General features: G+C 43.6%; 1 pseudogene across 1 annotated transcript in view; it reads right to left on the bottom strand.

Moving 5' to 3' along the window:
- Positions 1-22,453, bottom strand: part of LOC311492476 (high affinity immunoglobulin gamma Fc receptor I-like) — a 76,043-nt pseudogene that overhangs the window by 42,248 nt on the left and 11,342 nt on the right. The gene's annotated exons all lie outside the window — the stretch shown is intronic.

Genomic DNA, 22,453 nt, shown 5'->3' with positions numbered 1-22,453 from the left:
TTCAAAAACTGCCTGAGCAATCTTGTCCAAAATTTCTATCTTCATGTCTCTTGTTATGCTGATACCTTTCTTGGTCTTTTCGTATGTCTCATTGCCTTTGCGTAACTTTAACTCCACATCATAAGAGAAGGATGGGATGGGAAAAGGTGAAGGCCACTCTGAGACACTTCGCAGATAGTTCTTGATTAAAGCTGAGGGACTCTGGAGTGACTCTCTGCTGGATAAACTGGCTGTGTCCAGTGAAGACCCTGAATCAAAAGAGTCTGACTCTTGCTGAACAAGTGCAGACTGATCCCAAAGAATATGCAAGATGGCACGCTCAGGTGGCAAGTCATGGATGTCAATCAAATTACAGAGTGCATTATTAAAGTCTGGGTCCTCATATTGTAGTGTGAAGCTTCCTTGAAGTTGAAGTCTTTCCTGAAGAATGTTTTGCAACTGTTCAACTGATTCAGGTACTTCAGGAAGTGCCACCTTACGGGACATTCTTGGGGAGATTTTCACCAGCAGCAATAATCCAGCCTGTGTCACAAGAAATAAGGACAAAACAGGGTTATGTTACAGAGGGTAAAAAACAAAACAATTTCTTGAAAATTAAATTCATAAACAATGTAGCAACATCTTACATTGTGTTAGTTCAATTTTCAAAGTATTGTTATAATAAATGCATATGCAGTTCTAACAAGCAGCTCAAATGTTAACAAGAAAAGCAGCTGTTGATAGACAGAGCAAGCTGCTACAGCCAAGAAAACACTCAAGACTGAACTGAAAACCAAACCTATATACACATATCAGGGTGATTGCAAACAGGACACAGGTGAATGAAATGAGACACAGGTGAAACAAATCAAGTAATCAACTCAGGAGGGAAAACACAGGAAGTAAAACAGAAAGCCATACAGAAAAAAAATCAAAAGAAAATGACAGGATGTGATTGCATCTTGTTTGAATGGGAGAAAGAGTGAAAATGAGAGTTAGAGCAACAGAGTTTTGTCTATAAAGTGTAATCAGAGTTCACTTACCATTCTTTGTCACTTCAATGGAGCAGGCACACTTTTGGAGTCACTAGCACCTTCCCTCCCACTGTGTATGCAACCAATGGATGATGGTCGTTGAGAGACTGAGGATCAAAGATTTCAATGTCTGCATAGACGCTCTCCACAAGCTCAAAAGACCTAAAATGTTCAAGGTACCAAGATGTGAGCTTTTTGACAACAAATGCTACTTTTTCAGGGTTAACTACTATGGTCACGATTTTATAGAATTCTGGCAGTCCACTGCAGTGTCCAGATGACAGAATCATATCCTCCACATATCGGGTCCCATGAAAATAAATGTCTTTAGAAAGGGAGACAGTTTCAAGATGTGGATACTTTCTCTTAATCACTGTGCACAAGGTAGCATCCAAAGAAGATATTTTGATGTCCGTTACTTTCTCCACATGTAACACTGGCTTGAAAAGACTCTGGCTATCAAACTGGCATGCCATCATCTCCTGGTGTTTTAAGGACAGTGTGAGGAGTACATTCTTGAAGTTTTGAACATCATGCATAGTCTTCTTGAAAAAGCTATGTTTTGACTCAAACCTCATTGTCCATAATTCCACCAATGGACCAAAGCAGCGTAGAAGGTAAGGATAATGTTCAGCAAAATGGTGCTTTGGGCGCAAGCTAAAATTGGGAAAAGTGTCTATGAGCAGCGTTCTGTGATCAGACAACTTGATCTCCAAGTAGTGCAATATTTCCTCTGAAAGAACAGGTGAGACAACAATTTCAACAATTTCTTTGAGGTCCATCAGTATTTCCCATGCAGGTTCTTGTTCTGGTATGCTCTTTCCAACGAGAAGAGGGAGAAATCGTAACAGAGTCCAATTTTCATGGCCATTGCCACCTATGCTGCCCTTTTCAATGTTTGCTTTAGAAATTGCCTTTGGTTTATTCACCCTGTCCGAATATTTGTAAGGAAATGAATTGATTAGGCTATTCACTCTGTCCAAAGTAATATAGCCGTTTGAAATAAACTTCTTCAGACACAAAGAGAGTTCAACAGGAATAACACCTTCAAAAAAGTCATGCAATATGTCTGGAGGAAAACCAGTGACAGGGTGAAAATATGACAGATGCTTACTTAGAACACATTCCCTTTTAGCACCATTTACATGTGTAACATTTTCATGACGAAGTTGTAGCAGACATGTATTGTGCTGTTCTCTGGAGCGTAGCTGAAAATCTGAAATTGCAGTAGTTGCTATTTCACCTCGATTTGTTAAACAAAATCTACAGAAATTATTTACATTGAAACTCTCCTGAAAGCCAGCAAGTGCATGAGCTCCTAAATTATCTGCACACACACAAAATACTAAACTTTTTATGTAGTTATTAAGGGTTTGCACAAAGACCCCTGTTTCTTCCAGTGACTTTAAATCCTTAATTAAAGGACTGAGAAACTTTTCATAACCAAACTGCTTAACATCACAAGTCTTTCCAAGAAGAGCTAGATGAATTGAGTGTAAATTGGAACGAAACTTTGAGGGTAAATTAAGAATAACCCAATAAACAGCAGTAATCTTATGAATTTTCTTCGATGTACCTAATGGGTTACACAACTCAAAATCATCTATATATAGGCCTAATGCAATGAGCGGCTCTTGCTCTCCAAAATGTTCATTTTGCTTAAAGTAAGAACCGTCTTGAAAAGTCTTGTAAAACCCTGGAGTAGACTCTTCACTGAAAATAAGTTTTTCCAGAAACTCTGCTCTGTTCAATAAAAGCTCAATAACCTGATTCACAGAAACATAAACAAAGGCTTTTCTTGAAGTCCGGTCATACAATAACTCAGTTGGGTCAATGATGGGGAAATGCTCCCTGAAATATCTGTTTCTCCTATAATCTGTTGATAATGTACCTTTTTCCGATGTAGTAACAAGTACTGGATTTTTTTCAAACACGACGTTAGTTATCTCTCGAACAACTTCTTCCTCAACTTCAATATTATGTTTTGCAAAAACCTCTTTGAGAATTTCAGTTGTATGAAACTTGGAAAGGGACAAAATATAATTTAATTCTTCTATAATTGCCTGTATTGCATGTTTCGACACATGTAGCAGACATTGCATATGAAGAAAAAGGGAAGCTAATCTGTGCACAAGTATTTCGGAGTCTACATTCTGTACACAGTCGGGTTCACCTTTTTCTGTGGAATCCAATCTAGGACTACTTGTCAATGAAAATCCAGCTTCAGGATCAACATTACATGGCTGGTCTGTGTCATTAAACTGAAAATCACTAACTACCCTGACTGGTGTCAGAAAATCCCTCAGCTTATGGTTTTTATGATTCCGTGATGTATGTCCAGTAAAACTATTAAGGCTGCACCCCACGAATGGGCAACACACTATCTCTCTGCGTTTAAGGTGATGATGCAAATGAATTAATATTGTCTTTTTACAGCAAATGTCCTTGTATTCACACAACCAGCACTGAAATGATAAGTTCTCTTGCCTTTGGCCAGTCCTGTGCAATCTTGAAAGATGTGATTTCAAAGCACTAATGGTTCTAAACGTGCAACAGCAGTCCCTGTGGATGCAAGGCCAGGTTGAACCTCTGTGATGCAGTCGATAGTGTTTCAGCAGAACTGCTTCAACGCCGTGGGTGAACTTGCAGAACTTGCACTGCATTAATTTCAATCTGAAAAACAACGATGACACGATGGGGATTAGTAAAGCATCTAGTAGAAATTTTGAACATTTTAGCAATTTAATTAAAATGTAAACAGTAGACTGGACAGTAGGGTTGAGAAGACTGACAATAAAATATTCCGTCCCATTTTTAATACATTTTGCTGCAGTTGTAATGTAAACTGGTAGCAACCAAGTTTACTGAACACCACTAACGTAGCGGCAGAGAGACATGCTTACGGTCGTATTCTCCACAAACAATGTTTTTTTTCTTCTTACCTCCTTTTTCAATCTCAACACCTAACAAAAATTTCTGTAGTGCCACCTAGTGTCGCAACAGTGTACTAACAATTACAGGACACAACAGTAGTGAAGATGAATTACAATTATTGTACATATTAATTAAAGACACTACTCAACAAACCAAACCCCACAACTGTCTAGGTTAAGAAAGTCAGCAGTCAGTATAAAACAGAACAGCCAATTAAATGCATTTCAACCTTTTCAAACACCGCGCAGATAATAATCATGTTATAGTTTAAAGTTAACTTATTAAATCACCACTGTCTCAACATACAGTCATTTACTGAGACCAGCAGACGGCAGCGAACTGAGTAGAGAGGCAGACAGCAAACTAACGGCACAGCGGACCGAGCCACTGCCTGTGGCCGACTGCGCTCTCTCTCTCTCTGGCCCTAGTGTCAAACCTCTTCACCTGCCGTGGTCCTGGAGCAGCGACGTAGCATGAGTGTTATTACCGCTGTAGTAACATCAACAATTCTTCTGAAAGATGACATGAAATGTAATCTAACATTGCGACCACAATTTTGAGTTAGCATTAATACCCTAATGGCTAGCTGAAACAAGTTAGCAGCACGGTTTAGCTCACGACTAGCTTATAATGACTGAAAAGTTTGTTTTTAAATATTGAAAATGTGTAGATTGCCTTCTCTATTCATCTACAACATACTGCACAATACTCCTCAGAATACAATTACCGTATCATTTTAACTTAATTTAATTAAAGGTTGGTTAAAACTTACCCGTGTGGACTACAGCTCGACGCAGCACAGCCACAATGAGACTTCAAGTGACAAGTGCCAACTCGGAAAGTTGGCTTTCCCGCATTTCTCAACAAAGAAATAAGAGTTAGCTGAATTGTTGTCCCTTGTATTGAACCCTGACATGAAGATACAAGTATTAACAACTAACCATTTTTTTTGGGAGAAAACAACTTGCTTGCTTTGTTGTGCTAACTAACATTATTGCCTTAAATGTCAATAATTTATATTTTCAAGTTTGACCAACTTCAATTACTGTTTTAGCCCAAAAAATCCAAGTTGTTTTTTTTGCAGTGCTCGACTCTATCTTCCCACGGGACAGTCAGCTCTATGAAATAGACTACTTTCTCTGGCTCAGACCACAACAGCAGATCTGGCCGTAGTCGGGTGCTAGCTATCTAGGCTGGAATAACCAGTTGTCCATTTAAATCCGCCCTCATCTTCCAGGCTCCTCCTACTCTTAGCTGTCCCGTGTTATGCCTGATGCCTGCTGGTCTCGCCTTTTCTCCCTCTCGTACAAACTTAATACATCTATTCTCTCTGTTAACGGCCATGGAATTTACATTTACCCGTTTTTCCTCAATTACAGCTGCTAAACATTTCAGTACCTGGTTGTGACACCAGGTATAACGTCCTTGGGAAAGACTAACCTTACAACCTGTCAGAATATGGCTAAGCGTGCATACACAAGTGCACAGTGGGCAGGCAGCATCCTCACCTACCCATTGGTTTAGGTTCTGGGGAGTTGGCAGCACATCATAAGTAGCCCCTAACATAAATCTAATCCTGCTAGCCTCCATGCTCCAAAGCCCTCTCCACTTCAACTTCCTTTTCTCCACACTCTCCCAATTCACCCATTGACCCTGCTTAGCCTGCAACACTGCCTTAGTGCATCTAACTGCTTCCTCTTGTTTCTGTACCTCTTCCACTACCATCTTTCTCCTTTCTACTGCTGATGCCTTGCTCCACAGAGGTTTCCCTGCACACAGCCCTAAGCCTCCACGCCCTTGCTGTACATTGCCTATGATATCCCTATGCCTAAGAGCTGCCTGTGCTTGCTGTACTGCCTCTTTTGGGTTCCGCTTCCTCCCTGTCTTAACAGTGGGTGCTGCGCTCCTAACCACTGGATCCTTTGACTGAGTAAGAGTCATTTCCAGTCTAACTTTAGCACACTTAAATTCCTCTGTTAGGCTGGTAACTGGGAGTTCCAATATGCCTTTCCCATACAAGGCTGTGCCGCTGAAGTAGCGTGGGACATCGAGCCATTTTCTGATAAATAAATTAATCATCCTTTCTAACTTTTCTACCTTTGACAGGGCAACCTCATAAACTGTTAGGGGCCACATTAGCCCGGACAGTAAACCAAATTGCAAGCACCATAATTTTAACTCCCCTGGTAGCCCTGACCGGTCTATGCTTGAAATGCCTTGAATTATTTCCTGCCTCAACCCTTCAAACTGCACCTTATCACTAAGACTTGCATCATACCATCTTCCCAAACTCTTCACTGGCTTCTCCAGCACTGTGGGAACCACCTCATCATTTATAACAAACTTCTTATCTACTGCCTTTCCTTTAACAATAGAAATACTCCCAGATTTAATAGGCTTCACTTTCATCTGAGCCCACTGCAGGTTGCTATTTAGCTTATCCAGCAATCTTCTGGTACAAGGAGCGGTTGACGTTGTAGTCGTCATGTCGTCCATGTAGGCCCTAATTGGGGGGAGGCGAAGCCCTCCCTGTAGCCTTTCTCCACCTACCACCCATTTGGAAGCCCTAATAATAACCTTCATTGCCATTGTAAAGGCTAGTGGAGAGATTGTACACCCTGCCATGATGCCTACCTCCAGCTGCTGCCATGCTGTAGTGTACTCTGCTGTGGTAAAGCAGAGTTGAATGTCTAAAAAGTAGGCTTTATATATTATTCATTCATCTTCTGTAACTGCTTATTCCTGTTAAGGGTCACGGGGGCCTGCTGGAGCCTATCCCAGCTGTCATCAGGTGAGAGGCGGGGGTACATCCTGAACAGGTCGCCTTGTATATAATTGTGCAAATAATTTTGTTTGTACAAACACTTAAGTCAATAAATCCTGTAGACATTTGACATAATAGCAGTTTATAAATCAAACGATTTTTGGCCAAGAGTGCATGAAAACTGAAACGCTTTACATAAATATAATAACATGTTCATGAGTGTTTTTCTGTCTTCAGTCGAGACTCATCTATAAAAGCTTCTTCTGAAATAAAAGGGTCAAATTGATTAAGAATATCATGATTTTCATTTTCTCTTACATCCTTTCTTTTTACATCTGTCTTCACCTTACTCTCTCATCTGTTGTGTATCATTCAGGTTAAACATTTTATTTAAAAAAATACTGAGAAGTAAAGGCATAAGCCGTGAACCAGTAGTTACACTATAGGTGAGGATAGAAGTTACAATATTCTGAAATCAAGGAATGCCCCTGTCGCATATCCTCAGTAGTGTTTTGTTGAGATGCTGTTTTTTCATTGAAACACACAGATGTCAGAAATGACCTATTGGACATCATAACAACGGTATGTGTAACTGATTTACTCAAAGTCCCTTGACAAATAGCTGTTGTGATGTTAGTTTACACACAGGTTCAAAATGTCTGGTGGAATTAATTGGCAAAAACAAATGAGCAGATACAATATAAATTACTAATTCAGATGTAAATCTGTCAGATATGATTACCTTCCATGATTTTTTCTCATTGTTTAAAAAAAATACTTATATCATGGGCTGAGCCCTCAAAAGGCTCTCTGAATCTAAGCCTGTGCACAGCTGTGTCCATGAAATGTGAAAATGTGTTGTAGGACTATAATAAAGATATTGTTGGAAAGGTCTCAACGTTGGGAATAACATATGTTAGTTTAGGGGTTGACTCCTTCTTTGAACTATTGACCTTTGAACCCTGACTTCTGAGAATTTTTGAAGGCTTAAGGCTAAAGTAATTCTGCATCAAAAGGGGCTATAGACATGGGACAAAGTGCTGTAGAAAGCTTATGAACTCTGCCTTTTGTGCCTGTGTGACTATACCTAGTGGATATAGACAGAAAGTGGGAGTGCTGTCCAAAATGGTATCTTTTCACCCACTTGACAATTATATGCTTAAATTCTGTTAAGAAATGTGTTTCCCACACCCTTAAACCCCCGGCTATGTATTCATTTTATTATTTATAACCTCCTATTCGAGGAAATCACTAATCGTGGTAGAAACTACAAATCCCTTGAGCTGCGACATGTAGCTTGATACCAAGTCACGTGATATTTGTAGTTTTTTCAGTTTTCAAACATATGTTAAAATAGGGTTGTAAAAAGATATATATACTGATTACATCGAATATCTAGTATTGCCGAACTAGCGATGACATTGCTTTAAGTCGATATATGTTAAGAAAAAGTAAAGAGAGTTTATTTAGGATGTGTTTAGAACCGCGCAATATAGATTTACGCCAAACAGCAATGCAGTTTGGTTCTCCCGCTTCAGTAGGTTTACAGTAGGCAGGGTTTGGATTGGTTTATCTGCTGAACACATGAAATATTTACTACAGCCGAACTTGTAACAGCAGTGATTATAGTTGCTTTAAGTTAAGAAATGACACACAACACTGCATTTGAGTCGTTTATTTGAAAATATTATGAAGCTTTGCTGTAGCTTGGTTGAGCGGCAAAAACCGAACGCAGTGGGTAGTATTTTTACACTAATCAGCTCGTTTTCTACCCCGGGATAACGACGGTGGTTGACCGGCGGATCTCCTCATAAGGCCGGCCGTTCGTCTCTGAGATGACTCGCTGCTCCTGTTCCACAGGTGGCGCTTCACTTCTCCGAAAACATCGGCGCAAACTTCCAACCAGGCGTTATTTGGATAAACTGATCACATATTGGGGATCTGCACCGTTACTTTCTAGCATGAAAAAATATTAAAACTTAATAAAGTGACGTATTAACAGCTATAGAGCGGGAATTAAAACAGCTTTTAGCCTACTTATTACGATGCCGCTAGAGGGCACCAGCGCGGCTAGTCACCCCCAAACGTAACACTGGGTCGTAATTTGGGTGCAGGAAAAACGACAACTGTGGTCGTTCTGTAGAGGAGGACAGTCTGCCCGGGCAGCAGACAGAGCGAGCGAGCGAGTGGCTTTGGGCACGTAGGAAGCATGCTAGCTGGGGAGCTCACTAAATGTAAGCATGGCTGCGTGACTTTAGACTTTAGTTTGCAAATCATGATAGATGTCGTAAATTGGTTCGTGGTTCAGTCCGCATCAATAAGGCGAACCACGGTAGATTTGTTTGTTTGGGTCGTGATTCATAAGAGGACTAGGCTAATTATTGAAATATTAGTTGTTGATAGTCACTGAATGGTGAGAAAAATGGGGTTGTGCACTGGTTGTGTGGAGGGGGGTGACTTCTTGAGGTGTTGTGGGCCTAACTTAACGGAACATCGGTGAAGGGAGGTGCCCACTTGAAAACCCCCATGACATGCTGCATACTGCTGTTAACTAGGCCAGGTACCTGATGTCTTCATGTTGGTTGGTAGCGATATTTCTTTGTTTGGTTAGCTGCTGAGCTGTCCATACAAGCCAGCAGCATTTAGCTAGCTTATATTTCACAAGGTTTGAATTCATCCTCTGCTGCTCTGTGGGCCTACAAGCCAGCAGCATTTACTTATCATATCACATGACCGTAGGTTTGTTAGGGTTTCTCAGTTGGACAGGGCCTCTAGATGTGTTTTGCCTGGGATCTTGGCACAAGGGATTTTAACATCTAATCCTGTGTATTAATGAATGGACCGTCCTCTCTTCACTTTAGCAGCTTGTGTGGTCAGAGTTGGGGAAGAGTTGATCTCATCGATGATCCACACACCGGCGGTGTGAAGACTCCAAGGACAGACTCTCTGATTAAAGGAGTGGTCTCCTCTCTTCACCAACTAGCCCTACAAACAGACTTCATGCCACCAAATCTCTGGCACATAGTTTGGGTCCCCAGCAAGACAGAATGATAACTATTCATCATTATAAGTGGTTTGATTAAACCTCACCATAAAGGGGAGCTTACTGACCCGGGTTTTTGAGTTGGGGTTGTGTTTCCTGTTTTATTTTGTTAAGTTCTTGGTTTCCTGTCTTGTGTTACTCCCTGTGTTTTCCCCTTTGATTGATTCATTGATTTCTCCTTGTGTGCTCCGCACTGATTTGTTTCACTTGTGTCTCGTCACCCCTCTGTCCCCTGTGTGTATATATAGCCCTGCCTTCCCCTTTGTACTCTGTTACGTTGTACCTTTCTGTATGCTTGTTGCTTGTCACTTGTCTCCTTGCCATCTTTATGTCTCAAAGAAGTTTTTTATTTTCACATTGCTGGATACATGTCTCCCAGTAGTTTTTTTGTTCTTGTCGAGTTAGAAACACAAGAAAAGGAACACAGGAAATAGCAGGAGAGCAAAACAGGTACTTCCACAGTAACTGGACAAACAAACTGTCAAGGGATGAGACAGGACTATATATACATACACAGAGTAATGAAGTGAAAGTAATAACAGAGGAGCAAGCAAACGAAAGACAAGGAAGAAGAGCTGACAAGACACAGGAGAGTTGTCTTGGTGGTGAAGTACAACCACCAGAAATAAAACAGGAAGTGAGGTCAAGGAATGACCTTTTTGTTGACTAAGGCTGGAGAATCTTTAAACTACTACCCAAGAAATTTTAAAGAAGAACATTCATAGTAATGGATCTGTCTCTGACTGAAGATCGACTGATTGCGCTTTCAAAAGACATAACCCTCAATACATTGTCAGTGTGAGTGTGACTGTACCACAGGTTATTTCTAGGGCCGGGACTCGATTAAAAAAATTAATCTAATTAATTAGAGGCTTTGTAATTAATTAATCGAAATTAATCGCATATAAAATTTATATAGCTAGCTGTTATATGTTTAGCATTGAGGTGATACTTGAGGCTCGATGTGCTGCGGTGATATGCGAATTCCTTGTTGCATAGCTTGCACACAACCATGCTCTTATCGACGCTTCCATCCATTCGTTTTTTATAACAAAATTTCCCATCCATGGGGCCAACCAAAGCGGTCTCATCAGCTTCTTCGTTCATGTTCACTGTGGTTTGTTGTTGACTGAAGTAATGAACGCTAGTTGGTGCTCTAGTATAATCGGTCCGCCGAAACTCATCCAGTGAGAAACCTTCCGCGGTGCCAAAATAAGTGTGAATAAAATGCGTAAAAAATGTTTAACGTGTTATTTTTGTGTAATTAATTAATGTTAATTAACGCGTTAAAGTTCCGGCCCTAGTTATTTCATGATGACGTGCATGAATGTTACTCATAAAACTGAGGAACGTTCTGCTGTAGTTATACTTATCATGACACACGTGATAAAACGCTGACATTTTGTACCACAGAACAAACTCAAACAGACGCTCTGACGTGTAGGACATGACTTTTATTCTCATTGGTGAAACACAAGAAACTCTCGTCTTGTTGCTGACCTCAAACCTAAAAAAGCAATGCAGCAACATCAGATATGCAGCTAACCACGGCAAGTTTAGAAACAGCAGCAGCAGAAGTGCTCATCTGGTGAGCAACTGTGTGAACAGACTAAGCTGATGGAACAAGTTGATTAAACTGCCAGATGAAAATACACCAAAACTCCTCTGATGTGTTGGTTAAAGCACACACACTGTCAAACTCCACGTTTTTGGACAGAAGCTATTTTAAACTGGATACACAGCAAACAGACCTGAGTTCAAAAGATTTTTTTTCTTGTACAATAACAGCAACAATACTGGCCCTAACTGTGTCACTTCCTGATTTTCACGTAGACCATGAAGCTCCTCTATTCAGTCAGCGCTTAGCAACCTGTAACATACAGGACACAGAAGACAAATATCATGGAAGTTGTATATTGTAGAAAGAAAAGAAGTTGTTGCAGAAATTTACTGTATGCATGACTTAAGCATGACTTAAAATCTCTACCCTTACCCCTCTACTGGGAAATATGCTGAATAATAATTAAATGACACCATCTTAGAGGTTTACACACATATATATATACGTCTCTATATATAATATTTGAGTCAGTGTTTTAAGACAGGGTCGACCTAATTAGAGTTTTGGACATTCATACAAGATGTGTAGACTGCACTGACAGAAGATGAGGTGCTTGATGGCTCAAGGTTTTTCAGTTCCTTTTACACTTTTCTTTCTGGAACCATAGCAAGGAGCAGATAACAGACTGTTATCTCTGCTGCTCCAATGCGTCTGAATTAGGCACTGCCGGTGACTGAACAAATATCTTTTTTTTTTTTTTTTTAAACAGAAGGTATTTTGAATATTGTGGTGGAACTAAAGTAACTTGACGACTTATTTCCCAAGTAACAATATTTGAGGGAACTTCATTTAATATGGAAAATTATAGTATTTCATGAAATTATTACCCAGTGGAAGCATTTATAATGTAAAACGTTTCGGCCCTAGCACCTAACCCTGAGGATCTCCTCAGTGACTTTGTGTACATGGAAAAATCATATTGTGACAAAGCAAAACCAGTTAGCACATTAGGTAGAGTTCACTTCATGTTCTTCACCTCGGCCACAGGGAAATCTGCCAAAGTGAAGTGTAGTCCAACAACCAACAAGAGAAGCACCAACAAGACTGAGGTGATGATCCATGGTGTGCTTACGGAGGAAGAGAAGGCGGGATTAGAGGTTTTGTGATCTTGTGTATCAACGGTAGAAAAACATGAAACTTAAGGAGGTGGGAATTGTTTGAGAGTGTAAACACATATGAGATCAATACTTTATGAATCTTATTTTGAAAAAAAAAAAAACTATGTGTCTCACTTCCAAGAGACAGTCAACTCTGTGGTGATTCTCCAACTCCAGAGATGTGACATTTGTAGAATCCTTGATCAAGCATTGAGACTATATTCTCTGAGTTCCTGTGGAGCTTCAGTGCTGTTCCCCCAGCAGACTACAGCAGGAAAAGAGGGTGCTGGCCACGACACACTGTTAAAATTATCCAGCATCTTGCTGCACACATTGAAGGACCTCAGCTTCCTTAGGAAATAGAGTCTGCTGCAGCCCTTCTTGTACACAGCTGTACTGTTGGTCCTCCAGTTCAGTCTGTTGTTGATGGTAACTCCCAGGTATTTGTAATCCTCAACCATCTCCACATCCCTTCCAAGGATGCTGAGGGGCATAGGAGCTGTTCCCTTCCTCCTGAAGTTAGGCCCCATCTCTTTGGTGTTGTCCATATTAAGCAGCAGGTGATTTATTCCAGCCCACCCCACAAATCTGTCCAGCAGCCTTTTATAGTCCTCCTCCTCCCATCCAACACTTATACACCCTACAGCTGCAAAGTCTTCAGAAAATGTCTGTATGTGACATGACTCTGAGTTGTGCTGAAAGTCAGTGGTGTATAAGATGAACAGGAACAGAGAAAGCAGAGTGCCCTGTGGGGCTCCCACACCACTCACCACCACATCAGACAGGACATGACCCAAAGGAATGAACTGTGGCCTGTCTGTCTGGTAGTCAGTGATCCAGGAGACAGTGGACGCACCGACGCCCATCGACTGCACCTTGTCACCCAGCAACAAAGGCTGGATGGGGTTGAATGCACTGGAGAAATCAAAGGATATGATTCTCATCGAGCCTCCACCACCATCCAGGTGTGAGTTAGTGAGCTGCAGCAGATACATGACAGCGTCATCCACACCCAGACACGTCTGGTGGGCACACTTTAGGGGGCCTAAAGATGATCTCACCTGTGGTCTCACGTGGGCCAACATCAACCTCTGCCAGCATCTTCATCACATGGGATGTAAGGGCAACTGGATTGTAATCACTGAGGCCAGATGGAGACATCTTGGGCACGGGAACCAGGCAGGAGGTCATCCAGAGAAACGGCATCCTCTCCAGGCTGAAGCTCAGATTAAAGAGATGCTGGAGAACAGCAGACATCTGGCTGGCACAGGTCCCTAGTATCCAGGGGGTTAATGCCATCAGGGCTGTCTCACCCTGCGGTGCATCCCTATTACTTCACGTAAGGAGGTGGACACAGGAGGCTGAGGAGGCACTGCAGGAGGAACAGGAGACATGAGATATGGGAGCATTGAAGGTAGTGGGGAGGTGTGGGGGGATGGGGTAAAGGAGACAGGAGTCTGAGAGCTAAACCTATTGAAGAAAGTGTTCACTCTATCAATGTTGCCTTCAGACAACCTTCTTCTCCCCCCATAGCCCGTGATATCCTTTATTCCTGATCACTCCTCCCCAATGTTCTTCTGATGAAGTCTGGCCTCCAGCTACCTCCTGTAGGAGTCTTTGTCTCCAGAAATGATACAAAGCTTGATACAATGCTTAATTAGACAACTCTGACTAATACGCAGTGAAGACATCAGAGCAGCAGCGGCGCCATCATGATGATGGTGAACACGGTCCTTAGGATGGGATTAATGTGACTGCCGTGATCTGAGGAGGGAGGAAGTTCTGTGGGAGTTTTGACAAAGAGAAAAGACATTATGAGACAGAAAGTGGTTGTGACTAAAATGAGTAAAAGAAGTGAAAAATAAAACAAAGAGTAATCCATTTATCTCTCAAAAGGCCTTACATTAAACAGGATGGTTCCCAGATTATTTCTTTTGTGATTTAACAATTAGACAGTGTAGTTCAGATGAAGTCTTCTTACCATTACACTTGCATGAGGGGGTAAGACTTGTCTCTTCATGAAAATATGGTGTAGTTGAAGACAAGAAAGTTAGATAACAACAACTTATATCACATGTATGCACTTTATTCATTTTAAAATCTTAAAAAATTGACATGTCTCACCTCCAACAGACAGCCAGCTCTGTGGTGATTCTCCAACTCCAGAGATGTGACATTTGTAGAGTCCTTGATCAAGCATGGAGAGTGTTTTGATGGTCAGATTTCCTGTGGAGCTTCTCCACTTGCGGACTCCATCTTGATAGAAATCAGCTGCGATGTTGGAGGAAGATATTGTGGTTCTGCAGCTCAGAGTCACATCTTCTCCCTCCATCACAGGACGAGCAGGACTCACCAGGATCACAGCACCAGCTGAAGAACACTATCATATTTAATTTCTCTTGAAATCACGTAGAGATAATCACAAAATATCACTGCCTCACTGTAAACATACAAGCAACATTGATGTTGATGATGTTTCTTCTCTCTCCTCCTTCCTCACACCAATACTTTCCAGTGTCATCTCGATAAAGATTTTTAATGGTGCAGTTAGGTCCTCTTGATGTTCTGTTATTAGTGGTGCAACATGAGGGCTTCCCCCGACTCAAATTATATTCAACATCACAGTAAAAGACTCCCTCACAGTACAAAGTGACCGACTCATATTCAAAGAACTGCAGTCTGTTTGGAGAGATGCGAAGAAAAGCTGCATCTGAGACAAAGAAAAACAGAGAAATTCAGTTTAGACATTTACTCCTGTGAACTGCTGAATGACGTCTACAACATTTAAAAGTAGAAAAGTAATAGAGGAACTCCTGTGATGATTAAACACACCAATCTCGAGATATTTTTGCCTCTTTTCTACAACTGCCCAACAAAACATCTACTCACCAACTTCCTGGTCCTGTGCACACAGTAGGATCGTCACAGTCACTGAATACGCAAAGAAAATAGACGAATCAATAAAAGTTTTTTTGTCTCCTACAGCTGCTCAGGATGTTCAGCATATTTACTATTAAATGTTGTAGCTGGTGAAGAATAATACTTAAGTTAAAAGTGTTAAATTTAAGTTCACTCACTAAGTAACCTTCACAGACTTTCATGCACAAGGGCTTTTTAATTGTAAATAAAGTCTTTAACAAATTTTAATGTGGAAAGGAGCCAGTACTCACACAGTGCGATGCAGAAAGCAATGACCTCCATGTTGTCTTGCCGCTGACTGACTGAACATCAGACTGAAGTGTAAAATGAGAAGTGGTTTCTTCCTGTGTGGCAGATTTCTGAGAAGCAGAGGTGGTAGAAATAGCCTCAGTGTTTTAGTTTATATCAGTGGGTGGTGCAAAGAGCAAAGGCAGAGCTAATCTGCAAGTCATCTTCGACAGAGCGCACATTACAAAAACTTGAAGGAGTTTAAAAACCCTTTGCCTTTTTTTTTTTTTTTTTTTAAAAAAAAGCAGTTAAACAATCTCCAACACGTAATGGTTCCTAGATAGACGTCAGCTAGAGGAGTGTAAACAGATATTAACATACTGTCAGGAAGATGGCTGCTAGTGCATGACACCAGTAGATTTTGACTGAAAAGGCGTTACACGCTACAAGAGGGGTCTGGGTTTATGTGAAAGCTCATCCCAAGGGCCCAGATACTTCAGTGTATAGGTGGGGACTTCAAGTTTCTATTTCTATTCTGTTATACCTCATACGGGCCGACCGAGTGAGATCCTTGTTAAAGAAATAGACTGGGCTGAGCTGGGCCCCATTTAAGTTTCCCAGATAGCCACCATCTAAAGCCCAGTTAGATTCCCCTTATGCTCCATGTGGACATTCACAGATTGGGCAACTATGGAGTGCGGCAGGTGCGGACAAACCCACTTGCAGCCCTGTTGAGTCCCGCCTTTGCACCAGTGACATCCTTGTTAAAGTGATAGATGGGGCCGACATGGGCCTCATATAAATAAACCAGTTGGGCCCCATCTATAAACCAGTTATGACGCACTTTTACCTAAACCATATGGGCTGGTGTCCTGGCTCTTTTTCTGTCTCCGGGCTCAAGATGTGTTTGTGTCTCTTTGACCTTCCTCTTTCTCATGGCTATGTCCAGTGATCAAGGTCTTCATGGTTGACATAGCTCCACCCAAGGTTCTCTTGGACCGTCCTCTGTTCACTTTAGCGGCTTGTGTGGTCAGAGTTGGGGAAGAGTTGATCTCATCGATGATCCACAAATCGACAGTGTGACGATTTCAAGGACAGACTCTCTGATTAAAGGTGTGGTCTCCTCTCTTCACCAACTAGCCCTACAACCAGACTTCATCCCATCAAATCTCTGGCACATAGTTTGGGTCCCCAGCAGTAGTTGTTAGCACAGGTGAGACCACCTGCTAGACACTTCTGCCTGACGCACTTCCGCCAGTGCCTTTTTGTTCCGGCTGCAGGGTCGTCAGCCGGGAGCCACCCTTCACTGATGTTTCGCTCCTTTAATCCCGCAACATCTCCGAGTGGTGGAGCAGTGGCAGGGACGTCTCCTTGCCGCCCCCTGCAGCCGGCCCTAGGATCCGTCTCTCCCCCAAGCCCTGTCCTTTCTGCGGAGCCAGAGCCAAAAGCTCCCTTGCTCTGCCTCCTCTGCCAGCTCTTTGAGGGATCTTTCCAGTCTGGCGCCTCGAATGCCAATTGTCTTGAGGAATCGCTGGATGGAGGTCCCAATGAAGCCCCTACAACCAACTTCCACTGGGTAGTGAAGAAGTAAACTTTGAAGAGACATTAGCAATTGACACGTCTGGGGCAATTCCAACCATATGTTGATCTCTCCTGTCTCTGCTCCCCTGCCAATCAGAGCTTCCTGATCAAACTCCTTTGTCTACCCTCCTCATCTCCTCTCCCCTGCTGATCAGAGCCTTGATCAGCTACCTGAGTGTCTCTACTTTTGTCCTTTTGCCCTTTGTTCTGACCATGTCTGGGAACCACCCCTGCCTCCTACTGAGTTCACCCTCCTGTGTAAAGTTGCCCTCAGCTGACCAATATACATCCACTATACGATCTAATCAGGAACTGTCTGCAACCACAGATGGGGACAGAAAATATCTGTGCTCTGACCCTGCATTCAGGGTCAGTCTCTGGTCTCAGAACCACTCTGTGTCGGTAGGCTCACCATGACCTGGAACTCCAATAAACCTCCACCACCACAAACTTGGAACTAAGACTTGGATTGTTTTTTCCTTCAGCAGTAGGTATGTGCTCTCCACCCAGCTTGTGCGCATGCAGCTGTCAGTTCCACATACTTCTCTTTTTTCCTTTTAAAGGCAGCCTCCAGCCCATCCTCCCATGGGACGGTCAGCTCCGCCATTATGACCGTCTTCATGGTGATGGACCAAATCACGATGTCTGGCCAGGGGGAGGTTATTACGATCTCTTGAGGGAATTTCAACTGGCGATCCAGGTCAGCTCTTAAGGCCCACTCCCCTCCTGGTGTCAGCAAAGACCTCTCTCTCACAGTGCTACTGAGAGCCTTTCCCCCGTCTAACAAATTGGATGGGCTGATGTAATGTTGGTGGGCTGGCATGGTTCGCTTCAAGTCTGCGTGCTTCGATGGCTTCAGCTAGCTTTCGCAGGACCCTGTCGTGACGCCACCCATATCGCCCCTGGGTCAGCGCAGTCTTGCAACTAGAGAGGATGTGTTGGAGGCTGGGATTTTGGTGGCCGCAAAGTTGGCATGGGTCATCTGTGCCGTACCAGCGGTGCATGTTTTGGGGGCTTGGGAGAGTGTCATAAGTGGCTCTGATCAGGAAACTCAGCCTTGCTTGGGGCAACTTCCATAGATCAGACCACTTGATAGTCCTGTTGGTGACAGCCTCCCAGGTGGTCCATCTGCCTTGCTGGGATTGGGCCACAGCCATGATCTTGTAGCCTTCGTCCTCCTCCCTCCTGACTTCTGTAATCACAAGCTGTTTCCTTTCTTCTCTTGAGGCTCTGGACCATGGCTTGGATGGTGTTCGCCATCCAAGACCTGTTGTGCCATGTTACACCATACCTACGACCTCCTGGTGTTTCAGTCGGGTTATGGCCTGGTCTACTGCATGTGATGCATCCCATCTTCTTCCTGTTCAGACTTGGACTTTGGCACTCTGTACCACTGGGTCAGGTGAGTCTTTCAGTTCGAACAGCAGTCTCACCTTCTCCAGTTTGTATCCCAAGGTGATGGTTATCAGCGGAAGTCTTAAGGTGTTTCTTCCGAATAGAGCTGCACTTGACAGGCATCGGGGAAGGCCTAGCGACTTCTGGATGTAATTGTTTGCCTTAGCATCCATCTTCAGGACTGCTGAAGAGGGGATGTCACACAGTTTTAAGGGCCACATGAGGCGATGGAATAGGGTAAACTGGTAGCACCAGACCTTAAACTTGCCAGGTAGTGGACTTTGGTCGATCATCTTTAGGCCACTTGTGAGCTGTGCAGTGACAGAGGCAGCCATGTTTTTATCTGACAGGTCAGCTGTGTATATCCTTCCCAGGCTTTTAACTGGTTGTTCTGCCAGGCGTGGAATCTCCTCGCCATCCACTGAGAAGGAGATGTCATCTCTCCTGGCTCCTTTGCGGATTGAGACGCTGCAGGACTTGGATGGCTTGATCTTCATCCTGGACCATGTCAGCAGTTCCTCGAATCTCTTTAGGAGTCTGTGGGTGCATGCTGCTGTCTGGAGTAGAGTGGTGACGTCATCCATGTAGCTACGGATGGCTGGAAGTCGCTGCCCTGCTGGGGATCTGACTCCTTTTACCATTTGTCTTCCTCCAATTAAGATGACCTCAAAGGCTGCTGTGAAGAGAATTGGGGAGATGGAACAACCCATTGGAACAATCCCTTCTGCTGCTGGTACCACCCAGTTGTGACTGTTGGTGTGGAGTACCACACCTGGAGGTTATTGAAGTAGGTGGTTATGAGGCTCTGGATGCAAGGTGGAATGTGAAAGAAACTGAGGGCGTACCAGATGAGCTGGTCGGGAACAGACCCATAGGCATTAGCTAGATCCAGCCAAACTATGTGAAGGTCTGACTTGGTGCGTTTGACTGTTTGAATCTGTTCCCAGATCATCATGGAGTGCTCTATGCAGCCTGAGAACCCTGGTACGCCTGCCTTCTGACAGCTGGTGTCTATGTACTTGTTGGCCATTAGGTAGGTAGCCAAGCGTCTTGCCATCACTGAAAAGAAGATTTTCCCTTCCACATTTAGAAGTGCAATGCCTCTGAACTGGTTGATGTTTCGGGAGTCTTCTTCTTTTGGGATGAAAGTGGTGACTGCCTTGCACCATGCAGCTGGGATAGATTTAGTTTTCCAGGCAACACTCATCATCTTCCACAAGAGCCTCAAGGTCATGGGACAGCTCTTATAGACCTTGTAAGACACCCCGTTTGGCCCGGCTGCAGATGCAGCTCTTGCCCGAGACACCACTTGGTTGATTTCAGACCATTTCGGGGGGGGGGGTGGTATCGAACTCTGATGCTGGCTCAGGTGGTTTAGGAATGTAACCAGGTGGCCCAAGGGGGCTTTCCCGAAGGTCATCGCTTGTCTGGGTTTTTATATGGTCTTCCAGCTCCCGTTCAGTGATGTGCAGCGTCCCGGTTATCTTTTCCAATAGCAACCCTCGGGCATACTTGAAGGGGTCACGGAAGAAGCTCGACCTTGCTCTCTCCTTGCTGCTTCTACGTCTCCGGACTCTTTCTGCTCTCCTTAATAGTCCAAGTTTGGATCGAATCTGGTCCCACAGGTTTTTTAAGGCCTTCCTTTTGATGGTTCTCGGATCTCTTCCATGCTTTCCATAGAAGGTGACACTCCTTCACTGGGTGGTGTATTTCCCTCTCTCGCCTTTCGGTCTGCTTTGGAGGAATCTTCCTTTGCTGCAGCTCACCGAATCTTGCTTTGCCTTCTTCGTAGATGATGTCACCAAAGGTGTTTAGCTTAGTGATTGTGTTGCCTTTCAGGGCATTCTGGAGGATTGTGTGCAGGCTCTCGTCGAAGCTTCTCCACTTGTCCTTTTCGTTGGCTTTCGGCCATTTGACCTTGGCTTTTTGGCAAGATTTCGTGCTGGTAGCTCTTCTTGGCTCGTCGCTTGCGGTGTCAAGATGTTCTGGCTGCTGGATTTGTGACGGGTGATGCGTATCCTCTTGCAGGGTCTAGTCTGGCGTTGTTCTCCCAGGTGCAATGGTGGGCTCTGTAGTGCTGTGGTGCTCAACCAGGCTACTGTTCCTCCTTGTCTGATCTGCTACTGCAGTGCAAGTTTGCGCCTGGGTGTTTCCGCCGCACTTTGCCTTCCCCTGATGGATCTGCAGGCCAAGGTATGTGGTCACTTTGGTCCATCCACAGCCACATTCTCTTAGGATCCTTTCCTTGTTCGTAGTGTCCATTGCAGTCGTAGCCGTGTTATCCGTCCTGTTTGGTCCATCTTCCATCCCGCCTCTCAGTGGACCATCGGGCTGTTTTCTCTTTGCTTTGCTTGTAGTTAGTTAGGGAGTCTGCGAGGTTGTTGCTTCACAAACGTGCGGGCAGGGTAACTAGCCCCTCCGCCCTTCGTGCAGTCTTCCCTGGCAGCCCACCAGTCTTTCCTGGAAGCCAACTGCTCTATTCACAGTAGTCACTGGTAAGCCAGGGTAAATAGTTGTTAGCACAGGTGAGACCACCTGCTAGGCACTTCTGCCTGACGCACTTCCGCCAGTGCCTTGTAGTTCCTGCTGCAGGGTCGTCAGCCAGGAGCCACCCTTCACTGATGTTTCGCTCCTTTAATCCCGGAACATCTCCGAGTGGTGGAGCAGCGGCAGGGATGTCTCCCTGCCGCCCCCTGCAGCCGGCCCTAGGATCCGTCTCTCCCCCAAGCCCTGTCCAAGGGGGCTTTCCCGAAGGTCGTCAGCAAGACAGAATGATAACTATTCATCACTATAAGTGGTTTCCTGTCTTGTGTTACTCCCCGTCTTTGATTGATTGATAGATTTCTCCTTGTGTGCTCTGCACTGATTTGTTTCACCTGTGTCTCGTCACCCCTCTGTCTCCTGTATGTAAAAATAGCCCTGCATTCCCGTTTGTTCTCTGTCACGTTGAACCTGTCCGCATACTTGTCACTTGTTTCCTTGCATGTTCATGTCGCATAGAAGTTTTTTTATCGTCACATTCTTGGATACATGTCCCAAAGTAGTTTTTTGTTCTCGTCAAGTATTAAATATGTTTTGGTGCCAACTCCTACCTCAGCCCACCCTGACCTGAGTTTGGGTCCTACCTCATTACCCACTAACCCCTTGAAACTACTAAGACTGGCATAAGGTGTAGCGGGAGAGAAGGGGAGGAAACAAAGGAAATTTAATGAATATCTGTATAACGCAAAACAACAGGCACTGCAGCAACATGGCAGGTCGTCGGTTAGCTAAAGTCCAACAAAAGGTCCAGTCTATTGTTTGTTGGATTCATGGTAACTGCAGCACAAGCAGCAAAGGAACACAGGCAATAGCAGGAGAGCACAACAGGTACTTCCACAGTAAGTGGACAGACATAGTGACAAATGATAAACATACACAAAGCAATGAGGTGAAACTAGTAATGGAGGAACAAGCAAACCAAAGACGAGGAAGAGCAGACAAGACACATGTGAGGTGTCTTGGTGGTGAAGTACAACCACCATAAATAAAACAAGAAGTGAGGTTAAGGAGTGACCTTTTCGTTGACCGAGGCTCGAGTGTCTTCAATCTACTGATGACCCAAGAAATTTAAAAGAAGAAAATTGAGAGTAATGGATCCATCTCTGAATGTCCTGTCGGAAAGTAGGAAGATCGACTCACTTTGGTTTCAAAAGACATAAACCTCAATACCATTGTCAGTGTGAATGTGACTGTACCACAGGTTATTTTATAATGACATGCATAAATTTTACTCATAAAACCGAGGAACGTTCTGCTGTAGTTATAATTACCATGAGACTCGTCAGCAAACAGACATTTTGTAGCACAAAACAAACT

This window comes from Chelon labrosus (genome assembly GCF_963514085.1).
Source record: "Chelon labrosus genome assembly, chromosome: 1".
Classification (NCBI taxonomy): Eukaryota; Metazoa; Chordata; class Actinopteri; order Mugiliformes; family Mugilidae; genus Chelon; species Chelon labrosus.
Note: the sequence above shows the minus strand (reverse complement) of the source record. Positions and strands in the feature narration are given on the sequence as shown.